Source organism: Miniopterus natalensis, chromosome 10 (genome assembly GCF_054644295.1).
Source record: "Miniopterus natalensis isolate mMinNat1 chromosome 10, mMinNat1.hap1, whole genome shotgun sequence".
Lineage (NCBI taxonomy): Eukaryota > Metazoa > Chordata > Mammalia > Chiroptera > Miniopteridae > Miniopterus > Miniopterus natalensis.
The window spans coordinates 41914676-41938461 of NC_142090.1; the positions used below are offsets into that span (position 1 = coordinate 41914676).

The window sequence follows — 23786 nt, forward strand, 5'->3', positions numbered from 1 at the left end:
TGCTGTACAAAAACTCTTTAGTTTGATGTAGTTCCATTTGTTTATTTTTTCTTTTGTTTCCCTTGCCTGAGGAGATATATCAGAAAAAATATTGCTATGAAAAAAGCCCAAGATTTTACTGCCTATGTTTTCTTCTGGGATTTTTATGGTTTAAAGTCTAACAGTTAAGTCTTTAACCCAGTTTTAGTTTATTCTTTTGTGCAGTGTAAGAAGGTGGTCTAGTTTCTTTCTTTCTTTTTTTTTTTTTTTTTTTTTTTGCCTCTATCTGTCCAATTTCCCAGCACCACTTATTAAATACACTATCTTTAGTCCATTGTATGTTTTTTCCTCCTTTGTCAGATATTAATTGATTATAAAGGTGTTGATTTAGAGTGCAGTGGGCAGGGTCCTGGGCTAGTCATGACTTGGAGAGTGTCAACTAAAGCAGTCATTACTTATTTCAAGGGGACCCTCTTGATCTACACTTTGATCTTCTGGATCCACTGGTGTTACCCTTCTTGCCATTGACATTTGGGGCAAGGTGAGCCTGGAGAATTACTTTTCCCTTTTAAATGAGAAGGCAACTTCATATTCATTGGCACTGGCACTGTCATCATTCTTGGAGCACATTCGGCTGTTTTGCTACCTGCCAAGCTCCTGTGTGGATGCTAAAACTGTATGCAATGTTTCTGACTCTTTTTTTAGTTGAACTGGTTGCTGCCATTGTAGGATTTGTTTTCAGACATGAGAAAAAGAACAGCTTTAAGAATAATTATGAGAAAGCTTTAAAGCAGTATAATGTTATGGGAGATTTTAGAAGCAATGCAGTAGACAAGATTCAAAATACATTACGTTGTTGTGGTGCCACCAACTTTAGAGATTGGAAGATTACTAATTATTACTTAGAAAAAGAATCTCTCAAGAGCTGCTGTAAGTTGGAGATTGTTCTCTTCAGAGGGGTGCCAATAAAGTAAACAAGGAAGGTTGTTTTATAAAGGTAATGACCATTATAAAATCAGAAATGGGATTTGTTCCTGGAATTTCCTTTGGAGTTGCTTGCTTCCAGCTGATTGGAATCTTTATCACCTACTGCCTCTCTTACTCTATAACATATAACTCTATAACAAATAATGAGAGAGTGTAACCAACATTACAGGGGCTTAATACTCTTCAACTTTAAGGACATTTACATTACACCCTATGAACTACTAGATCGCTTGGTTGGAAAACTGCCTCATGTTGCCCATTGACTGAAAAACTACACCAATAGTCTGATTTAATCTAGACATTTGTCCAATATGTTATAAGTCCACTTTTTGTCCCACTCATCATATAAGAGCATTGACACTTCCTTATCACTCTGAAACACTGGAAGGGCTAGTAAATTGTAAATCAAACAATGTGTGTTCATCTTGATTATAGTTTTTCTCAATGTAGGGCTTTTGAAAGGCACTGTGAATTTTCTATTTTGATGTACTGTTATAAAATGGGAAATTGACCTGTTTGAACTGTAGCTTTCTCCACCAAGGTTATGTGGTTTGACTGCACAATTTGCACCAAGAAGTTAAAATGTTTTGATTAGTCTCTCTCTGTTCTGCTGATAGGCAGAGAGTTACATTGTGTAATTTAATTTCAGCAAGGAGTTGAGTGGCACCCATCAGAGTTGCCAGATGGTGGTAATGGTCTTTGACCTAAGGTACACAAGACTAAAGGCACTGTGATGTTTTGTGATACATCAGATAATAGCACACTTATACTTTACATTTTTGGCCTCCAATTTAAGGTGTTTATGCTGATGTTTATATTTCCTCCATCACTTCAAAGGTTCTAATTAATGGTGTTGGAATTACTGTGTATTCCTGAGGAATTTAAAGCAACTCATTTTCATTAGCTTTAGCTGGTATTTGGTTATCCAATTGATATGACTTAATTATCTATATTGTGGTTAACTTTAATAATTTTAGTTTTGGTTTGTGCCTTTGATTAATAAATACAACTTTTATACAGTAAATACTATTTTCCTCTAAAAAAAAAGGTGTAGAGATTTCAACATGGTGGCAGATTAAGTAGAAGCTACACTGACACTTTCTGAGGTCCAAACTGGAATTACAACTAAATTATAAAAAAATCACCCTGTTTAATCAACTGAAGACTAGCTGGAGAACACCCTCATAACCCAGGACTTAAAATGGAGACCACATAGAGACTGGTAGGAAGAGCAGAGGCAAGAGGGCTGGCTGGACTCCCACAGGCAGCAGCTGAAGTTACGGAGGGGTATCTCAGCTGTGGGAGGTTCCTACTGAGAAGTCTGGGGTCTAAACAACAAGCTGGGCTCCCCAGACAAGAGTACCAGAACTTAGAAAGGTGGCCACATAGCATCTGGCTGTGGAAAGCAGCAGAGTTTTTATGTGCCAGAGAGAGATGGCTAGAAATGCAGGCACCTTATGAAGGGCCAAACACAAAGTTTTGTGTGCAGCCACTCACCTTGGGCTCTGGCAGAGGGAAGGAAGAGTGGGCATATATTGTGTGAGGAGAATCCAAGGTTGCAGGCTCTGGAGATAGAGCTCAGAGGGCAGCCATCGGGATTCCTGTGCTGAATCATTCCTCCATAGTGCAGAGGACAACTTTCTAAGGCAAACCTTTACAATTCAGGAAACTTTTGCCTGTGGGGAAGCAATTGCCCCACCCCCTGAAAACCTCTCCCACCACACTGTGCAGATTACATCTTGCTGTGGTCTATAGCCTGAGGCTCATTAACAGACTGAATAACAATCAGCCTGCAGGAAGAGTTGGATCTCTGGATGATTTGAGTCTTTTCCTGATCTGCTTCTGGATCCAGAGCATGGAAAATCAGACACTGGTGAGCATTTTGGTCCTTTCAAAATGCAACCAGCTTCAGCAGAAGGAGCCACAAGCTGTGGATTGCTGAAAGCTCCAAACAGAGTACTCAAGGCCAATCACAAAAAGTGTATGACATTGGCCTTCCCCAGAGACAATCTAAAAAGACTGGGAGTCCTAGAAATCTACCTAATACACAGTAATAAACCCAAAGAGGCAGCCAAAATGGGGAGAGAGAAAAACAAGCCCCAAATGAAAGAACAAGAGAGTTCTCTAGAAGAGATCAATTAAGTAGAGATCAGGCATAGAGTTCAGAATACTGACTATAAGGGTGCTCAACAGCATGAGAAAAGATATGGAAACTATGAAGGAAATTAAGAAAGACATAGCATAAATAAAAAATACATTGGGAGGAATAAACAGAAGATTAAGGAAAGTTGAGGATCGGATCAGCATATTAGAAGATGGTAAGAAAAAAATCACTCAATCAGAGAACCAAAAAGAAAACAATTAAAAAATGGAGGACAGTTGAAGGGAGCTGTGGGACATGAAATGTAACAATATTCACATCACAGGGGTGCCAGAAGATCTAGAATGTAAGCAAAGTTTAGAGAACCTGGTTGAAGGAATAATGGCAGAAAACTTCCTTAACCTGGTGAAGGAAAAAGTCACACAAGTTCAGGAGGCACAGAAAGTCCCAAGCAAGAAGGGCCCAAAGACGTCCATGCCCAGATACATCATAATTAAAATGCCAACAATTAAGACAAACAGAGAATCTTAAAGATAGCAAGAGAAAAGCAATCTGTTACCAACAAAGGAGCTCCCATAAGGCTGTCAGCTGATTTCTCATCAGAGATTCTACAGGCCAGAAGGGAATGGCATGAAGTATTCATGATAATGCAAAACAAGGATCTGAAACCAAGACTACTCTATCTAGCAAGGCTATCATTCAAAATAGATGGTGAAATAAAGAGCTTCCCTAAAAAAGGGCTAAAGGAATTTATTACTACCAAACCAACATTGCAAGAAATGTTAAAGGGGCTGCTGTAATAAGAAGTTGAAATAGAAAGAGAAACATAAGCATAAAGAATTAAAATGACGATAGATAAGTACCTATCAGTAATAACCTTAAATATACATGGATTAAATGCTCTAATCAAAAGACATAGGGTAACAGAATGGGTAAGAAATCAAGACCCAAATATATGCTGTCTACAAGAGTCACACCTCAGAACAAAAGACTTACAAAGGCTGAAGAAAACAACAACAAATTTCTGGAGGACTTTAAGGGAGAGATCAACAGCAATATAGTCATACTATGGGACTTTAACATCCCACTGGATAGATGTTCCAGACAAAAAATCAGCAAGGAAACAGTGACTCTAAATGACACACTAGATAAGATGGATTTAATTGACATTTACAGAGTCTTTTACCACAAAGTTGCAGAATATACATTCTCCTCAAGTGCACATGGGTCATTCTCAACATAGACCACATGTTAGGACACAAAACAAGTCTCTACAAGTTCAAGAAGATTGAAATCATATCAAGCATCTTCTTGGACATTTACACCATGGAATACTATGCAGCTGTAAAAACGTGGCTAATTATCAGTGAGATGCAAATTAAAACCACCATGAGGTATCACTTCACACCTGTCAGAACAGCTACCATCATCAAGTCAATGAACTACAAGTGCTGTCGAGAGTGTGGAGCCACTATGGAAAAAAGTATGGAGTTTCCTCAAAAGATTAAAAATTGGCCTGCCATTTGAACCATTGATTCCACTTCAAAGAGGATATCCTAAGGAACCCCAAACACCAATCACAAAGAACTTATGCACCCCTATGTTCATAGCAGGACAATTCACAATAGCTAAGATGTGGAAACAGTCCAAGTGTCCATCAGTAGATAAGTGGATAAAAAAGCTGTGGCACATTTACACCCTGGAGTACTATGCAGCTGTGAAGAGGAAGGACCTTTTGGCTTTTGGCACAGCATGGAGGAAACTAGAGCGTATTATGCTAAGTGACATGAGCCAGTCAGAGAAGGACAAGTACCAAACGATATCACTTATATATGGAATATAATAAACAGAATAAACTGATAAACAAAGTGGATCCAGTAACTTAGAAGCTTGGAACAAACTGAGGGATCTCAGAGGAAAGGTGGGGAGGGGGGTGTGGGTGGGGAGAGATTAATCAGGGAACTTGTATGTTTATGGGCATGGCCCATGGACAGGGACATTGGTGTGGGGAGGGCCTGAGGGTGAGATGGACATGGGGTGGAGGGGATCAGTGGGGTTAAAAAGAGGACATCTGTAATGGTCTCAACAATAAAGATTTTAAAAAAAATAAAAATAATAAAAAAGAAGGCTCTCTTATCCTTTGAGACAGCATGGTGGAACTTGGAGAGTATTACGTTAAGAGAAATAAGCCAGTCAGAGAAAGACAAGTATCACATGACCTTACTCATATGTGGAATTTAATGAACAAAATAAACCAATCCAGAGACATAGAAGCATGGAACAGACTGTGAAATCTCAGTGGAGGGGTAGGTGGGGAGAGAATAACCTAAGAACTTATATGCATATATACATAACACATGGACACAGGCAATAGTGTGGTGAAAGCCTGGAAGGGGAAGGGAGCAAGGTGGAGGGAATAAATGGGTGGAAAGGGGACATTTGTAAAACTTTCAACAATAAAGATAAATTAAAACATAAAAAAAGAATTAAAAGGGCAATAGATAAGTTCCTATCAATAATCATCTTAAGTGTAAGTCGTTTAAATGCTCCAATCAAAAGACATAGGGTAGCCTGGCCAGGCGTGGCTCAGTGGTTGAGCATCAACCTAGGATCCAGGAGATCGGGGTTCGATTCCCAGTCAGGGCACATGCCTGGGTTGCGGACTAGGCGACCAATCAAAGGCTCTCTCATCATTGATGTTTCTATCTCTCTCTCTCTCCCTCTTCTTTCCTCTCTCTGAAATCAATAAAGATATGTTTAAAAAAAAAAAAAAAAAGGCATAGGGTAGCTGGATGGATAAGAAAATAAGACCCAAATATATGCTGCCTACAAGAGACCCACCTTGGAACAAAAGACACACAGGATGAGATTGAAGGAATAGAAAAACATTTCCCATGCACATGGAAATGAAAAGATAGCTGGGGTAGCACTACTCATATATGACAAAATAGACTGCAAATTAATACTAAAGGAATCAATCCAACAAGAGGATATAACCCTGGTAAACAAACATGCACCTAATACGGGAGCATCTTAATATATAAAAAACTTCTGGAGGACTTTAGAGAAGAGATCCACAGCAATACAGTCATAGTAGGGGACTTTAACACCCCACTGACTTCATTGGATAGATGTTCCAGACAAAAATCAGCAAGGAAACAGTGACCCTAAATGACACACTAGATCAGATGGATCTAATTGACATTTACAGAACAAGAACATTTCACCCCAAAGCTGCAGAATATACATTCTCCTCAAGTGCACGTGGGGCATTCTCAAAAATAAACCACATGTTAGGACACAAAGCAAGTCCCCACAAGTTCAAGAAGATTGAAATCATATCAAGCATCTTCTCAGACATTTACACCATGGAATACTATGCAGCTGTAAAAAAGAAGGACCTCTTACCCTTTGAGACAATATGGTGGGACAAACCAGTGGACAAAATAGATCCAGAAACATAGAAGCTGGAACAGACTGACAAATCTCACAGGGAAGGTGGGGTTGGGGGGTGGATGGGGAGAGTTTAACCTAAGAACCTATATACATATATGTCTAACCCATGGACACAGACAATAGTGTGGTGAAGGCCTGGAGGGATGGAAGGGCAGGTGCAGGGTGAAGGGCATCAATGGGGGGAAAAATGGGACATCTGTAATACTTGCTGCAATAAAGATAAATTAAAACATTAAAAAAATATAAATAAATAAAAAAGATGTAGATTTATTTGTTTTATATTTTACCTTGCCTCTCTGGAATAAGTCCCACTCGATCGTAGTGTCTGATCATTTCAGTGTATTGCTGGATCAAGTTTGCTAATATTTTGTTGAGGATTTTAACACCCATGTTTATCAGGGATATTGGCCTATAATTTTTTTTCTTTCTCATGTCTTTACCCAGCTTTGGAATTAGAATAATGCTGACCTCTTCAATTTTTTGGAATAGTTTGAGAAGGGTAGATGTTAGTTCTTTGAAATGTTTGGTAAAATTTACCTGTAAAGCCATCAGGCCCAGGGCTTTTGTTTCTTTGGAGTTGTTTTCTTTTAAATTACTGTTTCAGTTTCATGAGTTATAATCTGTCTATTCAGACTTTCTGATTCTTCTCAATTTGGTTTTGGAAGGTTGTATGTTTCTAGGAATTTATCCATTTCTTCCAGATTGTCCAGTATATTGTCATATAGTTGTTCATAATATCTTCTTACAATCTTTGTATTTCTTTGGTGTCAGTTGTTACTTCTCTTTCAATTCTGATTTTATTTATTTGGCTCCTCTCTCTCTCTCTCTCTCTCAAGTCTGGTTAAAGGTTTGTCAATCTTATTTGCCTTTCCAAATAACCCGCTCTTGGTTTAATTGATCTTTTGTATTTTTTTTTTAGACTCTATTTCATTTATTTCTGCTCTGCTCTTTATTATTTCCTAACTTCTACTCACTCTGGCTTTGTTTGTTGTTCTTTTTCTAGTTCCATTAAGTGTAAAGTTAGATTGTTTATTTGATATTTTTCTTGTTTCTTGAGATAAGCCTGTAATTTTATGAATTTCCCTCTTAGGATATTATCCCTGTGTTCCATAGATTTTTGGGTGGTTGTTTTCTCATTTTAATTTGTTTCAAGGTATCTTTCGATTTGTTCCTTGATCTCATTGTTAACCCATTCATTGTTTAATAACATGTCATTTAGAGTCTATGTCTTTGTGTGTTTTTCAGTTTTCTTCTTATGGTTGATTTCAAGTTTCATAACATTATGATCAGAGAAAATTCTTGATATGATTTCGGTCTTCTTAAATTTATTGAGACTTGTTTTGTTTCCTAACACATGGTCTACCCTAGAAAACATTCCACGGGCACTTGAAAAGAATATATATTCTGCTGCTTTGGGGTGGAAGGATCTGAAGATATCAATTAAATCCGTTTGATCTAGTGTGTCATTTAAAGCTGTCATCTCCTTATTTTCTGTCTGAAAGATCTATCCATTAATGTCAATGTGGTGTTAAAATCTCCTACTATAATTGTATTACTGTCAATCTCTCCCTTTATGTCTATCAAGATTTGGTTTACATATTTGGGTGCTCCTATGTTGGGTACATAAATGTTTACAAGGGTTATATCCTCTTGTTGGATTTATCTTTGTATCATTATATAGTGTCCTTCTTTGTTTCTTACTATATTCCTGGTTTTATTGTGTCAGATATAAGTATTGCTACCCCAGCTAATTTTTCCTTTCCAGTTGCATGAAATATCTTTTTCCATCACTTTACTTTTAGTCTGTGTGTATCTTTTGTTTTAAGGTGGGTCTCTTGAAGACAACATATACAAGGGTCTCGCTTTCTTATCCATTCAGCTATGTTATATCTTTTGATTGTTCATTTAAGCCATTACATTTAAAGTGATTATCAATAGGTGTGTATTTATTGTCATTTTATTTTTTAACTATGTTCCTCTGTTTTTTGGTTTGGTTTTGTTTGGTTTTTGTTTTTCTTCTGTTCTTAAAGCTATCCCTTTAACATTTCTTGTAATGCTAGTTTGATGTTAACAAACTCCTTTAGTTTTTTCTTATCTGGAAAGCTCTTTATTTCTCCTTCAATTTTAAATGATAGCCTTACTGGGTAAAATAGCCTTGGTTGCAGGTTCTTGCTTTTCATCACTGTAGATATTTAATGCCAATCCCTTCTGGCCTGAAATGTTTCTGTTCAGAAATCAGTTGAAAGTCTTATGAGAGCTCCCTTGTAGGTAACTGACTGCCTTTCTTTTGCAGTTTTTGGTTCTCTGTTTGTCTTTAGCTTTTGGCATTTTAATTATGATATACCTTTGTATGAGCCTTTTTGGGTCCATCTTGTTTGGGACTCTCTGTGCTTCCTGGACTTGTATGTATTTTTTCTTTACCAGGTTAGTGAAGTTTTCAGACACTATTTCTTCAAATAGAATCTCAATCCCTTGTTCTCTCTCTTCTCCTTCTGGTACTCTTATCATGTGGATATTGTTACACTTGTTGTTATCCCCCAAGTCCCTTAAACTATGCTCACTTTTTAAAAGTGCTTTTTCTTTTTGTTGCTCTAATTGCCTGTTTTTTTCTACCTCATCTTCAAAATTACTGATTTGATACTCTGTTTCATCCAGCCTGCTGTTTACTCCTTCTAGTGTATTCTTTATTTCAGATCTCACAGTCTTCATTTTTGACTGGTCCTTTTTTATGGTTGCTATATTTTTTTTCATGCTGTTGACATCCTTATAATCATCACTCTGAAGTTTATATCTGATAAATTGCCTACTTCCACTTCATTTAGCTCTTCTTCTGAGAATTCTCTTGTTCCTTCATTTGGGGCCTCTTCCCTTCTCTTCTCTTCTCTTCTCTTCTCTTCTCTTCTCTTCTCTTCTCTTCTCTTCTCTTCTCTTCTCTTCTCTTCTCTTCTCTTCTCTTCTCTTCTCTTCTCTTCTCTTCTCTCTCTTCTCCTCTCCCCTTCCCTTCCCTTCCCTTCCCTTCCCTTCCCTTCCCTTCCCTTCCCTTCCCTTCCCTTCCCTTCCCTTCCCTTCCCTTCCCTTCCCTTCCCTTCCCTTCCCTTCCCTTCCCTTCCCTTCCCTTCCCTTCCCTTCCCTTCCCTTCCTTCCTTCCTTCCTTCCTTCCTTTCTTTCTTTCTTTCTTTCTTTCTTTCTTTCTTTCTTTCTTTCTTTCTTTCTTTCTTTCTTTCTTTCTTTCTTTCTTTCTTTCTTTCTTTCTTTCTTTCTTTTTGTTATTCCTCACTTGAGGCTTTTTTCCCCCATTAATTTTTAGAGAAAATGGAAAAGGAGAAGGAGAGAGAGAGAGAAACATAGGTTGGTTACCTCCTACAAGCAGGCTGACTGGGACCGGGGATTGAACCTGCAACCCAGATATTTGTCCTTGATTGGGAATTGTACCCTCGACCATTCTTTGCAGTGAATGATGCTCTAACCATTGAGAAATGAACCAGGGAAGGGGCTTGTTTCTTTGTCTCTCCATTTTGGCTGCCTGTGGGACCCAATGGCACTGTCTCTCTGATCACCAGAACTAGGTGTTCTAAGAATGTTCCTTGTGCACCCTGTGTGAGCTCTCCTGTTGTAATTGGCCCATTCATACATGGGCTCATCCCTCAGGCTGGTTGACAGTGAGGATCAGCCCCAACACTGTGTGAAGTCTGCTGTTCTGGTGCTGATTACACAAATCAGTATTCACCTCAGCAGGATTTGGTACCTGTAAAGATCTCCTTGTGGATATGCTACTTGTGAAGCTTATTGGATCTTGCTTTGTTGCTGTCTGAAGCTTGCCACTGGGTGTACTGGTCTTGGCCTCTTTGGAGGGACTTTAGTGTAGGCCAATGTCAGGCACTGTCTGTGCTTGGCCCTGAGCAACTTGTTGGAGCTATCAGCGATCCACAGCTTGGGCTCCCTCTGCTGGGCCTGTGTGCATGTGGAAGAGACAACGCTGAGCACTAAGGTCTGCTTTTACTAGCCCTGAGCTCTGAGCAGGTCAGGCAAATACTCAAAGCACCCAGGGTTCCTCCTCTACCTGCAGGCTGTCTATTATTCTCAGTCACTTAATGAGCCTCCAGCTGTAGTCAAGGTGTAAGCTCTACAGGGTGGGGTGAAGGGGATTCCAAAGGATGTGGGTATGGCTTCTCCCCAGGCTAATGCTTCCTGGATAGTAAATGTCTGCCTGAGAAAGATGGCTTCTGCAGTATGGGAGAATGACTCAGCACAGGAATCTAGGCAGCTATCCTCTCAGCTCTCTCCCCAAAGCCCCCTACCCCAGACTCTTCTTCACACAGCTCTAGTGCACCTACGCTCCTTCTCCCAGAGCCCAAGGTGAGTGGCTGCAAACAAAATTTTATGTGTTGGCTGTTTAAGAGGGTGCCTGCATTCCTAGCCACCTCTCCCTGACAGACAAAAACCCTTGCTGCTTTTCACAGCCAGATGTTATGTAGGCACCTTTCCCAATTCTGGTGCTCTGGACTGGGCAGCTCATCTTGGGGTTTAAACCCCAGACTTTGTATGGGGAACCCCCCACTGCTGAGATACCCCTCCAGAACTTCAGCTGCTGTCTGTGGGATCCCAGCTAGCCCTCTTGTGCCTCACCAGTCTCAATGTGGCCTCCTCTTTAAGTCTGGTTATAAGGCTTCTCTCCAGCTAGTCTTCAGTTGGTTATTCAGGATGATTTTTCTATGTTTTAGTTGTAATTCCAGCTTGGTCCCTGAGAAAGTCAGTATAGCTTCCATATAATCCACCGTCATGTTGGATGCTCTAGATTTTGAGTATTGAGTAGACAATTTGGGGTTTTACCTACTTACCCATTGGTTTCTACTCAAATTAGATCAATGAGAATTTACAGGAAGATCTCAGTATGTGAAGGAAATAGGTTTCACTATGGAAAAACTTTGCTCCAGGAGGAGCCCCAACTCTGCTAGTATGGACCCATGGTGACAGTAATAGCAGCCCCTCTTCCTTCCAGAAGAAATTCTCCAAGGCATCAATGGCTTACCAACTGTAATGATAGTGTATATTTGTCCATTCTGTGGTTCCAGGGTAGGCTTGTAGCACAAAAATAAATTAACAAAGGGATTTAATGATGAAAATTTTCTTTTCAGAAAATTAACTTGGTAGCTGCATATAATATTAATTAGAGGAACAGAATAAGAAAATTCTCTAGAAATAAGGTGGAAATAGCATTTATTGAGAGCATACAATGTGCTAGAAACTTAAATTTCTTACATAATTTAAACCTAAAATATTCTTCTCCAGTGCAGGAGTTAACATTCCCATTTCACATATGAGGAAATTAGAGAGTGACATTAGTGGTTTCACCATATTCTTACAGGAAATAAATGGTGAAGAATTGGAACCAAGGCAGAGGTAGCCTTACTAGAGAGGGAAGGATAAAGCTGAGAGACACTAAGGAGGGGGAAAGGGACTTGATGACTATACAAGAAAGTAAAAAATGAAAAAGAAATCAAACCTGATTCCAAACCTTTAATCCAAGTTTATAGGAGAATTAAGAAAACCAGGAGATGAATTTGTAAGAAAGAAAAAAGTCATTTTTTTAGTTATCAATAAAACTGTTAGTATTTTCAAAAATCAGACAATACGTCATGGTATACATTGAAAAATAAAACCCTCTTCCTCTTCCAAATTCCATGCCCCAAACATAGTGACTATTAACTGCTTCATGTGTATTCTTTCTTGAAATTTTCTTTTTCTTGAAATTTTCTTTTTCAAAATATATATATATTTTTAAATATATCTTTATTGATTTCACAGAGAGGAAAGGAGGGGGAGAGGGAGAGATAGAAACATCAATGATGAGAAAGTCATTGATCGAGCCTGCAACCCAGGCATGTGCCCTGACTGGGAATCGAACCCGGATCGCCTGGATCCTAGGTCGACGCTCAACTGCTGAGCCATGCCTGGTCAGGTACAGATATGATCATACTCTACCAACTCTATTTTTTTTTGCACTTATATCAACAATTACTTTATTTTTTTATTTTATTGAATTTATTGGGGTGACATTGGTTAATAAAATTATATAGGTTTCAGGTATACAATTCCATGATACATCATCTGTATATTGTGTCATGTGTTCAACAAGTAGTCTCTTTCCATACCAACTCCTCTTGCCCTTGCTTTTGATAATATATTTTTAAGATAGAGCTTTCCATATGCACCTTTTTCTTTTTGAAAAGCAATGTAGTATTTTATTGTATGTATATATTATATATATTTGACCAGCCTGTTTCGGATTGGAGAATTAATGGGATTAACTAATGGGATTGTTTTTGTAGGATGTTGTTGCTGCTATTGTTTGCAACTACAAAACATTGCTGCAAGGGTTTAGTCAAGATGGTAAATAGATAAATGGGATACTCAGAACTTCCCACAACCACATCAGATTTACAACTAAATTACAGAACAACCACTATCATAACTGCCTGACATAGCTGAACAAAAGTCCTATAACTAAGGATATAAAGAAAAAGTCATATAGAGACTGGCAGGAGTGGTGGAGACTCAGAACAAGCTAGTTCCACACCCATGTGTGGTGGTTAAAAATCTGAAAGTATATCTTGGATGTGAAGGTCCCCCTGAGGAGCAATGGGTCCTGGCCCCAAATCAGAACCCCAAACCCAGGGTTCCAGTGCCAGAAAGAAATGTCTCTAAAACTTCTGGCTTTAAAAACCAGTCAAGATAGTGGCTGAGTGAGATGGAGGGCTGCTGGAGTTCCAGATGTTCCTCTTAAAAGGCCTACTCATGGACTTACTTGAACTCCCTCTGAGCTCCAGCACTGTGGAAGCAGCTTGAAAGGCACCAGGGACATATGGGGAAGAACTGAATTGTGTGGCGTTAGGGCAAGGCTAGAGGAGCAACTTTCTCCCATACTGAAGTGCTGGCAGAGGCCACTGTTCCTTTCCTGAGCCCTCCTCACACAGAGCTGGCAGGCAAGCACCATATCTGAGTCTCCATCAGCCTGGATAACACTGTTTGCCCTGCTCTGGTGATTCCCTGAGACCCTGCCCCACCCAACTTGCAGTACCACTCAAGCCATTTTCAGTAGTTTTTCCTTACAAATGGCCTCTCTTGGCTCATGCTGTGGACTTTCCTAAAATCTCTCAAACAAGCAGCATCTTGCCTCTATGTACCCCATACCTCTTGCTAAGTGGCCCAGGCATGGCACTAGCTGCAACACAGCCTCAATTCCCAGCTTGGCATCACTTAGGCACCTCCAAGCCCAGCACAAGTAGCAGCCACCTGCAGATCACTCTGTAGATCATGCCAAGTGGCCCCAAGCAGGACACAGGTGGTGGCTAACCTTGAATTTCCTGGGAGGCCCCAGTTCAGTGCACTAGGTAGACAGCTTCAGACCATGCAAGATTACAACCCAACCGCCTCCATGGGTGACATACTTAAGGGGCAGACCTGGTTAGCACCAAAGCTTCATTGAAGCAAGTCCTGCTCTATGGAGTCAGCCTTTGCATAGCAGCTCTTGCACTGTAGTTGCAGCCAGTATTTGCACCTGATGAATATGGGGGTCAATCCCTCCCAGTGACATGCCAACAGCAATCAAGGCTCAACTACAAAAGGAGGGTGCACACAGCCCACACAAGGGTTGCACCTAGAGTGTCCAGCTTGTGTGACTCAGGAGGCTGTGCCACTGGGCCATAGAGGACACTTACTACTTAAGGGCACTCTACTGAATCTGGGAAACATAACAGCTCTAATTAACACATAGAAACAAACACAGGGAAGCAGCTAAAATGAGGAGACAAAGAAACAGTTCCCAAATGAAAGAATAGAAGAAATCTCCAGAAAAAGAACTAAATGAAATGGAGGCAAGCAAATGACCAGATACAGAGTTCAAAACAATGGTTAAAAGGATGCTCAAGGCACTTAGTGAGAACTTCAACAGCATACAAATGGACATAGAAACCATAAAAAGAACCAATCAGCAGTGAAAGATACATTAACCAAAATGAAGAATAAGTTACAGGAAATCACAGTAGAGTAGATGAAACAGAGAATCAAGTCAGTTATTTGGAATATAAGGAAGCACCCAATCAGAACAGAAAAAATATCTAAAAAATTGATGATAGTGTAAGAAGCCTCAGGGACAACTTCAAGTGTACCAACATTTGCATTATAGGGGTGCTGGAAAGAGAAGAGAGTGAGCAAGGAATTGAAAGCCTACTTGGCCTGGCTGGGCATGGCTCAGCAGTTAAGCATCGACCTAGGATCCAGGAGATCATGATTCAATTCCCAGTTAAGGCACATGTCTGGATTGCAGGCTTGATCCCCAGTTGGGGGCATGCTGAAGGCAGCTGATCAATGACTCTTTCATCATTGATGTTTCTATCTCTCTCCCTCCCTCTCTCTGAAATCAATAAAGATGTTTTTTAGGAAAAGAAAAGAAAGAAAGAAAACCTACAAGAAAAAATAATGGTGGAAAACTTACCTAACCTGGTTAAGGAAGCACCTAGTCCAGGAAGCACAGAGTCCCAAACAAGATGAACCCAAAGAGGCCCACACCAAGACACATCATAGTTAAAATGCAAAAGGTTAAAGACAAAAAGAGTATCTTTAAAGTAGCAAGAGAAAAGCAGTTATTTACATACAAGGGAGCTCCCATAAGACTGTCAGAAGATTTTTCAACAGAAACTTTGCAGGCCAGAAAAAATTGGCACAAAATATTAAAAGTGATGAAAAGCAAGGACCTACAACTAAGGTTACTCTACTCAGTAAGAGTATCATTTAGAATCAAAGCACAGATAAAGAGCTTCCTAGACAACAACACAAAAAAGCTAAAGGAGTTCATCACCACCAAATGAACATTACAAAACATGTTAAAGGTTCTTTAAGAAGAAGGAAAAAAAATATCAAAAGTATAAAAACAAATGGCAAGAAATACATATCTATCAACAATTACTTTAAACACTAATGGATTTAATGTTCCAAGCAAAGGACATACAGTGACTAAATGGATAACAAAACAACACCCTTATGCATGTTTTCTACAGGAGATTCACTTCAGATCAAAAGACACACAGAGACTGAAAGTAAAGGGATGGAAAAAGATATTTCATGAAAATAGAAACAAAACAAAAAGCTGGGGTAGCAATACTTATACCAGACAAAATGAACTTTAAAACAAAGGCTATAACAAGAGACAAAGAAGCACACAGCAACTCTGCTTCTGGGTATTTATCTGAAGAAACCCAAACACCAAATCAAAAACATACATTCATATGTTTATTGCAGCATTATTTATGATAACCAAGATATGGAAGCAACTTAAGTGTTCATCAATAAATAAATGGATAAAGAAGAAGTGGTGCACATATACAATTGAATATGATTCAGCCATAAAAAAGAATGAAATCTTGCCATCTGCAACAACATGGATGGACCTAAAAGGTATCATGCTAAGTGAAATAAGTCAGACAGAGAAAGACAAATGCCAGATAATTTCACTTATGTGAGAAATCTAAAAAACAAAATAAACAAATAGAACAGAAACAAACTCAGAGACACAGAGAATATTTTGATGGTTGCCAGATGGGAGTGGGACTGGGGGAAATGGTTGAAAAGGTTAAGGGATTACAAGAAAGGAGGTACACATTGGTAGTTACAGAATAGTCATGGAGAAGTAAAGTACAGCATAAGGAATATAGTCAGTAATATTCTAATAACTATGTATGACATCAGATGGGTACTAGATTTATTGAGGTGATCACTTCATAAGTTATATAAGTGTCTAATCATGGGGTTGTACACCTGAAACTAATATAATGTACATCAGCTGTAATTTAAAAAAAAAAATTTTAAAGGAAAAATATTTTAAATAAACAGAAAATCATTGCTTCAATGCAAATTCTTGTATGCATTTTTTACATGTTTGTGAACTTGTATCTCTAATATAAATTTTAGAGAAGTAGAAGAGTTAAGCCAAATAGTATGTGCTGTTAAATTTTAGTAAATATCTTTTAAATGTTAATAAATATTGCCAAATAAATTATGTCTACTAGTAAACACCTGTACTAACAGCACAAGGGACCCTCTCATTAGAATAAATATTTTCAAACTGTTTCATCTTGCAAGACTGACACCTGAATAATGTTACTATATTATAATTTTAAGTTGATGCATGAAACTTTAGACATTCTGAATCTGAGGAGCCATAGGGTAGCTTAAAGGGAGCATTCATGTGGGCGGTTAAAAGAATAATATCTGAATTTGAGTGAAGGGAAGGAGTACAGATGCTGATTTTGGAATCATGACCATAGAGAGAATAAAGTTCTCTCAAACAGTGAATGTAAAAGTAGAAAAGCAGAGGAACAAAACTGAGCTCCGGGTACAGAAATGATGGGAGAAAGAAGAACCTTCTATATGGAGACCGATAAAAAGACCAAGGATCAAAAGTAGTCAATTTTTAAAATTATAGACAACAAAGAATGAGAGTTCCAGGAAGGAAGTAAAAAGTGTAACATGTTGCATTTAAGAACTAGAGTCCCTTTGATTTGGCAGAGATACAAAAATGGATTAATTCAGTCATTGTTATTCAGATGTTGGAACTCTAGTGGACAATATCTATGTTAGAAACCTATACTGTTTACTAGAAAATTCTACCATGATGAGGCTGGTGCAAAACTCAGCCAGCTCTTTAAAGTCCCCTAAAGATGGAGTTCACTCAGATCCAAAATGCTAAGTAATGTTGGCAATAAAGTGAAAGGTAGTTTCAAATGACCAATCTAGCCATCTCAATGTACTCTGCACACCCATAATTTTACTGGGAGTCCCACCTCTAAACTGAAGATTAGCAATGAGAGGAAGGCCAGGAATGCTGAGGACCAAAGGTTATAATATTATATTTAAATTAAAATGCAATTCTTCATTCCAATATTTCTATAAGAAGTTTTATCATACAACTACATATAATAAAACAAATTTAAAAACCTATAAGCAATAAAAGAAATGTAATTTATTCTTGGAATGAGTCATGAGTCCTAGGTGACTGTTTTCAAGTTCGTACAAAGTGTACTTCCTGTAAATGTTTCAGCATTACCACCCACTCCCTTCTTCCACTACCCCTCACCCCAAGATACATCTGAGGCTGAGTTTGACTCCACTAGATCACTCTATTCCAAGAGTTTCTCTTGGATTGTATTCTCTAGGGTTGTTTCTTCTTTTCTTTTTCTACTCTTTTCTAAATCATCTCAAGTTTGACCAAAATAAAAGACATCAGAATGTTTAATTTGCTTTTGATTGGTGAATACTGGTTGGTTTTACTCTTTTCTCTCCATTCTGAAATTTGAGTTTCCATCTTGTACCTGGTCTCATCTTGACACTGAGAGGGATCAATCAAAACACATATTAAACTGGGAGTTATCTTCATTGATGGATTGGAATCCTTTTGGGGTCAGCCTTTATGAAGTACAAAAGAATAACTGCCTCATTTCCTAACTCCTCAAAGGAACAGAAAAAATACTCTGTATGAGCACACTGAGCCTTTGAAAATCCTGAGTTCTAGCAGAAAAATCAGTGTGATTTTAAGTCTAGAAATAGCTGTAAATCTAGAGGAAGTGAAATTTTGTTTTTCTCTCCACGATGAGAAATTTGCCTCCCGGTGTAATTTCTGCCCATTTTATCAATGGAGTCTGGGGATGCACCTGCATTATGCCAGGAAATTAGTTTTGATCCTTTCAACAAAACACTTGAAAGGTTAACTCAGAAGAAGAAAAACTAAGTTAATTATTTAAATGAGTCCACTAATTGTTTACACAAATTGACATTGCTACAAATCAGGGTGGCCAAAATATTAAATCTGTTTACTCTATAATTTTTCCTATTTCTTGGTTTTTGAAAATCTAATGAAAACTATGGACCATCTTCCCTGAAAATTTCACACTTGCACACTCACACACACACACACTTTTGCAGAGTTTTAATGGAGTTCCTGATTTATAATGACAGATTCTTTTACCCACATAGGCATTTCTATTACATTTAAATTAAATTTGACTCATGATAATTTTATCCAGAAGCTCTTACTTTGAATAGAATTCAGTACAGCTGGGAGGCCATGTCTATCAGTGTTTCAGCATAGGACAATACTACGCTACTAACTACAAACACACCCATCTCAAAAGTTCAAAAGTAGAAACACACCCAGCCACAGCAGAGGGATCCACAAACAGTGGGGTGTGGAAAACTTCAAATAGGGTGCTCAAGGCCAGTCACAAAGAATGTCTGACATTGGCCAGCACTAGACACCATCCAAAAGTCTGGGAATCCTCTCAGATCTACCTAATACATAGGGAAAAAATCCAAACAGACAGCCAAAATGGGGAAACAAGAAAACAGGGCCCAAATGAAAGAATGAAAGAATTCTCCAGAAGAAGAGCTAAATGAAATGGAGATAAGCAATCTATCAGATATAGAGTTCAGAATACTGATCATAAGGATGCTCAACAGCATGAAAAGAAAATAGAAACTATGAAGAATGACATATTAGAAATTTTTAAAAAAGCATTGGAAGGAATAAACAGCATATTAGGGGAAGCTGAGGATTGGATCAGTATATTAGAAGACAGAGTAGAAAAAAATTACTCAATCAAAGAACCAAAAAGAAAACACAACTGAAAAATAGGACAGTTTAAGGGAGCTGTGGGACAACATGAAATGTAACAATATTCACATCATAGCAGTGCCACAAGATGGAGAAAGTGGGCAAGGGTTAGAGAACCTGTTTGAAGGAATAATGGCAGAAAACTTCCCTAACCTGGTCAAGGAAAAAGTCACACAAGGTCAGGAGGCACAGAGAATCCCAAGCAAGAAGAACCCAAAGAGGCCCATGACCAGACATATCATAATTAAAATGCTAAAAATTCAAGAACAACAGAGAATCAAAGACAGCAAAAGAAAAGCAATGTTATCTTCAAGGAAAACACTTTCAGCTGATTTCTCATCAGAAACTCTACAGGCCAGAAGGGAATGGCATGAAGTATTCAAGGTAACGGAGAACAATGATCTGAAACCAAGACTACTCTATCCAGCAAGGCTATCATTCAAAATAGATGGTGAAATAAAGAGCTTCCCAGACCAGAAAAAAAAAAAAAAAAAAAAAAAAGGACTAAAGGAGTTTATCACCACCAAACCAGCATTGCAGGTAATGTTCAAGGGACTGCTGTAATAAGAAATTGAAATAGAATGAGAAACATAAGCATAAAGAAATAAAATTGTAATGATAGTACCTATCAATAATAACCTTAAATATAAAAGGATTAAAGACTCCAATCAAAGGAAAGGGGGTAGCTGAACTGATAAGAAAACAAAACCCAAATATATGTTGTCTACAAGAGACCCACCACAGAACAATAGACTCACACAGGCTGAGAAAACACACACACACACACACACACACACACACACACATCCAAAAACTTCTGGAAGACTTTAAGGGAGAGATAGACAGCAATACAGTCATAGTAGGGGACTTAACACCCCACTGACTTCACTGGATAGATGTTCCAGACAAAAATCAGCAAGGAAACAATGATTCTAAATGACACACTAGATCAGATGGATCTAATTGACATTTACCAAACATTCCACTACAAAGTTGCAGAATACACATTCTCCTCAAGTGCACATGGGACATTCTCAAAGATAGGCCACATGTTAGGACACAAAACAAGTCTCTACAAGTTCAAGAAGATTGAAATCATATCAGCATCTTCTTGGACATTTACACAATGGAATACTATGCAGCTATAAAAACGAAAGATCCCTTACCCTTTGGGACAGCATGGATGGAAATGGAGAGTATTATGCTAAGCAAAATAAGCCAGTCAGAGAAAGACAAGTATCACATGAGCTTACTCGTTTGTGGAATCTAATGAACAAAATAAACCAATGAACAAAATAGATACAGAGACATAGAAGAATGGAACAGACTGAGGAATCTCAGAGGGAAGGCAGGGATGGGTGGGTGGGGAGAGATTAACCTAAGAATTTATATGCATATATGCACAACCTGTGGACACAGACAATAGTGTGGCTAAGCCCAGCGAGGAGGGGATCAATGGGGGGGAAAGGGGGAGACATTTGTAATACTTTCAACAATAAAGATAAATTAAAAAAAATAAATAAATCCTATACACCTGAAAAAAAAGAAGTTCAAAAGTGTTATGAGTCATGATATCACAACTGAAACAACCTTGTAGATGGAAAATTTGGTGTTTTAGGAGACCAAGGACATCAAAAATCCCTGATTTTTCTTTTTCTTTTTTTATCCTCACCCGAGGATATATTTTTATTGATTTTACAACAGGAGGAAGGGAGAGAGAAACATCCACTGGTTGCTTTCCGTACACGCACTGACTGGGAATCAAACTCACAACTTTTTTAGTAGTGTTTGGGACAACGTTCCAACCAACTGAGCCACCCAGCCTGGGCCCTGATTTTTCTTTTTCAAAAATGCTAATTTTCTTCTTAAATTAAACAGGTTTCTTCCATCATAAATGAGGAATAGAATAAAAAACTATTTTAGCCAGTGTGGCTCAGTTGGTCGGAGCATCATCCCATACACCAAAAGGTGGTGGGTTCAATTCTTAGTCAGGGCACATATCTAGGTTGAGGACTCAATCCCTGGTTGGTATGCATGCGGGATGTAACCAATCAATGTTTCTCTCTCTCTCTCTCTCTCTCTCTGCCTTTCTCTGTCTGTCTGTCTCCCTTCCTCTCTCTAAAATCAATTTTTTTAAGTGGGATTTTATCTCAACCCAAATTTGTAACTTGGGTCAAATTAAGATTTTAGCACAAATTTGTAAACTAAGATTTTTCTATTAAAAGAGAGTTAGATAATTCTAATCTTTTATATTCACGCTTTAAATCAATGTGCTTATTTATTTGTTGATTCACCCAATCACCTTATTAAACACTAACTATATTCCCAGCACTGTGCCATGCACTAGGGATAGAAAGATAAATAAAACACAGCCCATACTCAGGAAGTAGAAGAATGTTGCAAAACCAAGAGAAATATTTAATTCAAGGCATCATGTCAATTAAAGGATAAAATTTGATGAGAGAAAAAGATTTGTTTCCTAGAATATACGTGTAAATCAATACATTTGTTATATTAAGGTTCAAATGTTATTAATTTTTAAAGAGTGCTTCTAAGTTATAATCATACAATGGTGTTAAAAATAGCTTGCTAATTTATATAACCACCAAAGCTTACTTCATGAATCTTCATCCATCTTTTGAGGAGTAGTCTTTGTTTTATTATTTGAGAGGGGGAAATGTTGCTTTTTTAAAAAAAGGAATAAAATAAACACCCATTTAGTGGTTAAAACTGAAAAAGATCAATAATACCAAATGTTGGCAAAGATGAGGAATAACTGAAATTCTCATACATTGATGGTGGGAATTTAAATTAATAAAACCACTTTTTTTTTTAAACTCTCACCTGAGGACATTTTTTCCATTGCTTTTTGAGAGAGAGTGGAAGGAAGAGAGAGAGAAACATCAATGTGAGAGAGACATATCAATTGGTTGCCCTGACAGCGGCCAGGGATCGAGCCTATAACCAAGGTATGTGCCCTTGGCTGGACTCAAACCCAGGACCCTTCAGTCCAAGGTCTGATGCTCTAACCACTGAACCAAACCAGGTAGGGCTAGTAAAACCACTTTTGGAAAACAATTTAGCAGTTTCATATAAAGTTAAAGATTTTTTTACCCCATGACCCAGAATTCTAGGTTTTCACCCAATAGAAATTAAAACATGTGTCCAAAAAGATCCTATACAAGAAAGTTGCCTGGCCAGTGTTGCTCAGTGGTTGAGCACCAACCTATGAACCAGGAAGTCATGGTTCGACTCCTGCTAGGGCATATGCCCAGGTTTTGGGCTCAGTTCCCAGTAGGAGGCATGCAGGAGGCAGCCTATCGATGATTCTCTTTCATCATTGATGATTCTCTCTCTCTCCCCCTCTCCCTTCCTCTCTCTGAAATCAATAAAAAACATTAAAAAAAAAGATATTAAAAATATATTTGAAAAAAGACTGGAAGCAACTCAAATATTCACCAACAAAAGATATACAAATTTTTGCATATTCATAGAATGGAGTACTATTCAACAGTAAAAAAGAATGGGCAATGGATATACATAATATATATGAACCTCAAAAGTATTATGTGGTAAAACAGAAGTACACAAAAGAGAACATACTATCTGTCCCATTTATATGTTGTTCTAGAACAGGTCAAATTAATTGAAAATTATAGAAATCAGAACAGAATTTCCCTCTGGGGGTTGGCTGGGCTTGAACATGAAGGAATTTTTTGGGGTGCTGGAAATATTTTATACTTTGATGGGATGGCTGTTACATAATATGGATAACGGCCACCAAAGACTTCCATGTCCTAATGCTCCAAACCTGTGAATGTCTCCTGTGTTATCTTCTATGGCAAAAGGACTTTGCAGATGTTATTAAGATTAATGGCCTTGAGATGGGGAGATTATCTGGGTGGAATCAATCTAATTATATGAGCCCTAAACAGAAACTTGCCTGGCTATAGTCAGAGAGAGCTTGACAACAGAAGAAAGGGCAGAGAGATGTAACTTTGCTGGTTTTGAAGATGGAGGAAAGGGCTATGAGCCAAGAAATGTGGATCGTCTCTAGAAATTGGAAAGACAAGGAAATAGATTCCCCTCTAGAGACCCCAGAAAGGAACACAGTCCTATCAGCACCTTGCCATTGGGATCCATGGCAGACTTCTGACCTACAGAAGATAAAATAATTTCTGTTATTTGAAGCTACTGTTCATGATAATTTGTTACAAGATCAATAAAAAACTAATACAAGTGAGTCAAAACTCATTAAAATACACATTTAATAACTGCATATTTTACTGCATGCTTGTTGTGGATGGAATTACCCACCCCACAAAAAAAAAAAAAAAAAAAGATATGTTAAAGTACTAACTCCCAGTATTTCAGAATGACCTTATTTGGAAATAGGGTCATTGTAGATGCAATTAGTTAAGATGAGGTCATGACTGAAGTAGAATGGGCCCTTAATCCAAAATGACTGGTGTCCTTATAATAAGAGGAAGACAGACGCAGTGGGAACACCATATGGTAACAGAGGCAGAGGTTGGAGTCATGCAGCTGCAAGGCAAGAAATGTCAAGGACTGACAGCCACTACCAGAAGCTAGGAAGAG

The 23786-nt window shown here is 38.2% G+C and overlaps 1 pseudogene; it reads left to right on the top strand.

Moving 5' to 3' along the window:
- Window positions 1–396: 396 nt before the first annotated feature.
- On the top strand, window positions 397–1123 carry LOC107526628 (tetraspanin-6 pseudogene; annotated as a pseudogene).
- The last annotated feature ends 22663 nt before the right edge of the window (window positions 1124–23786 follow it).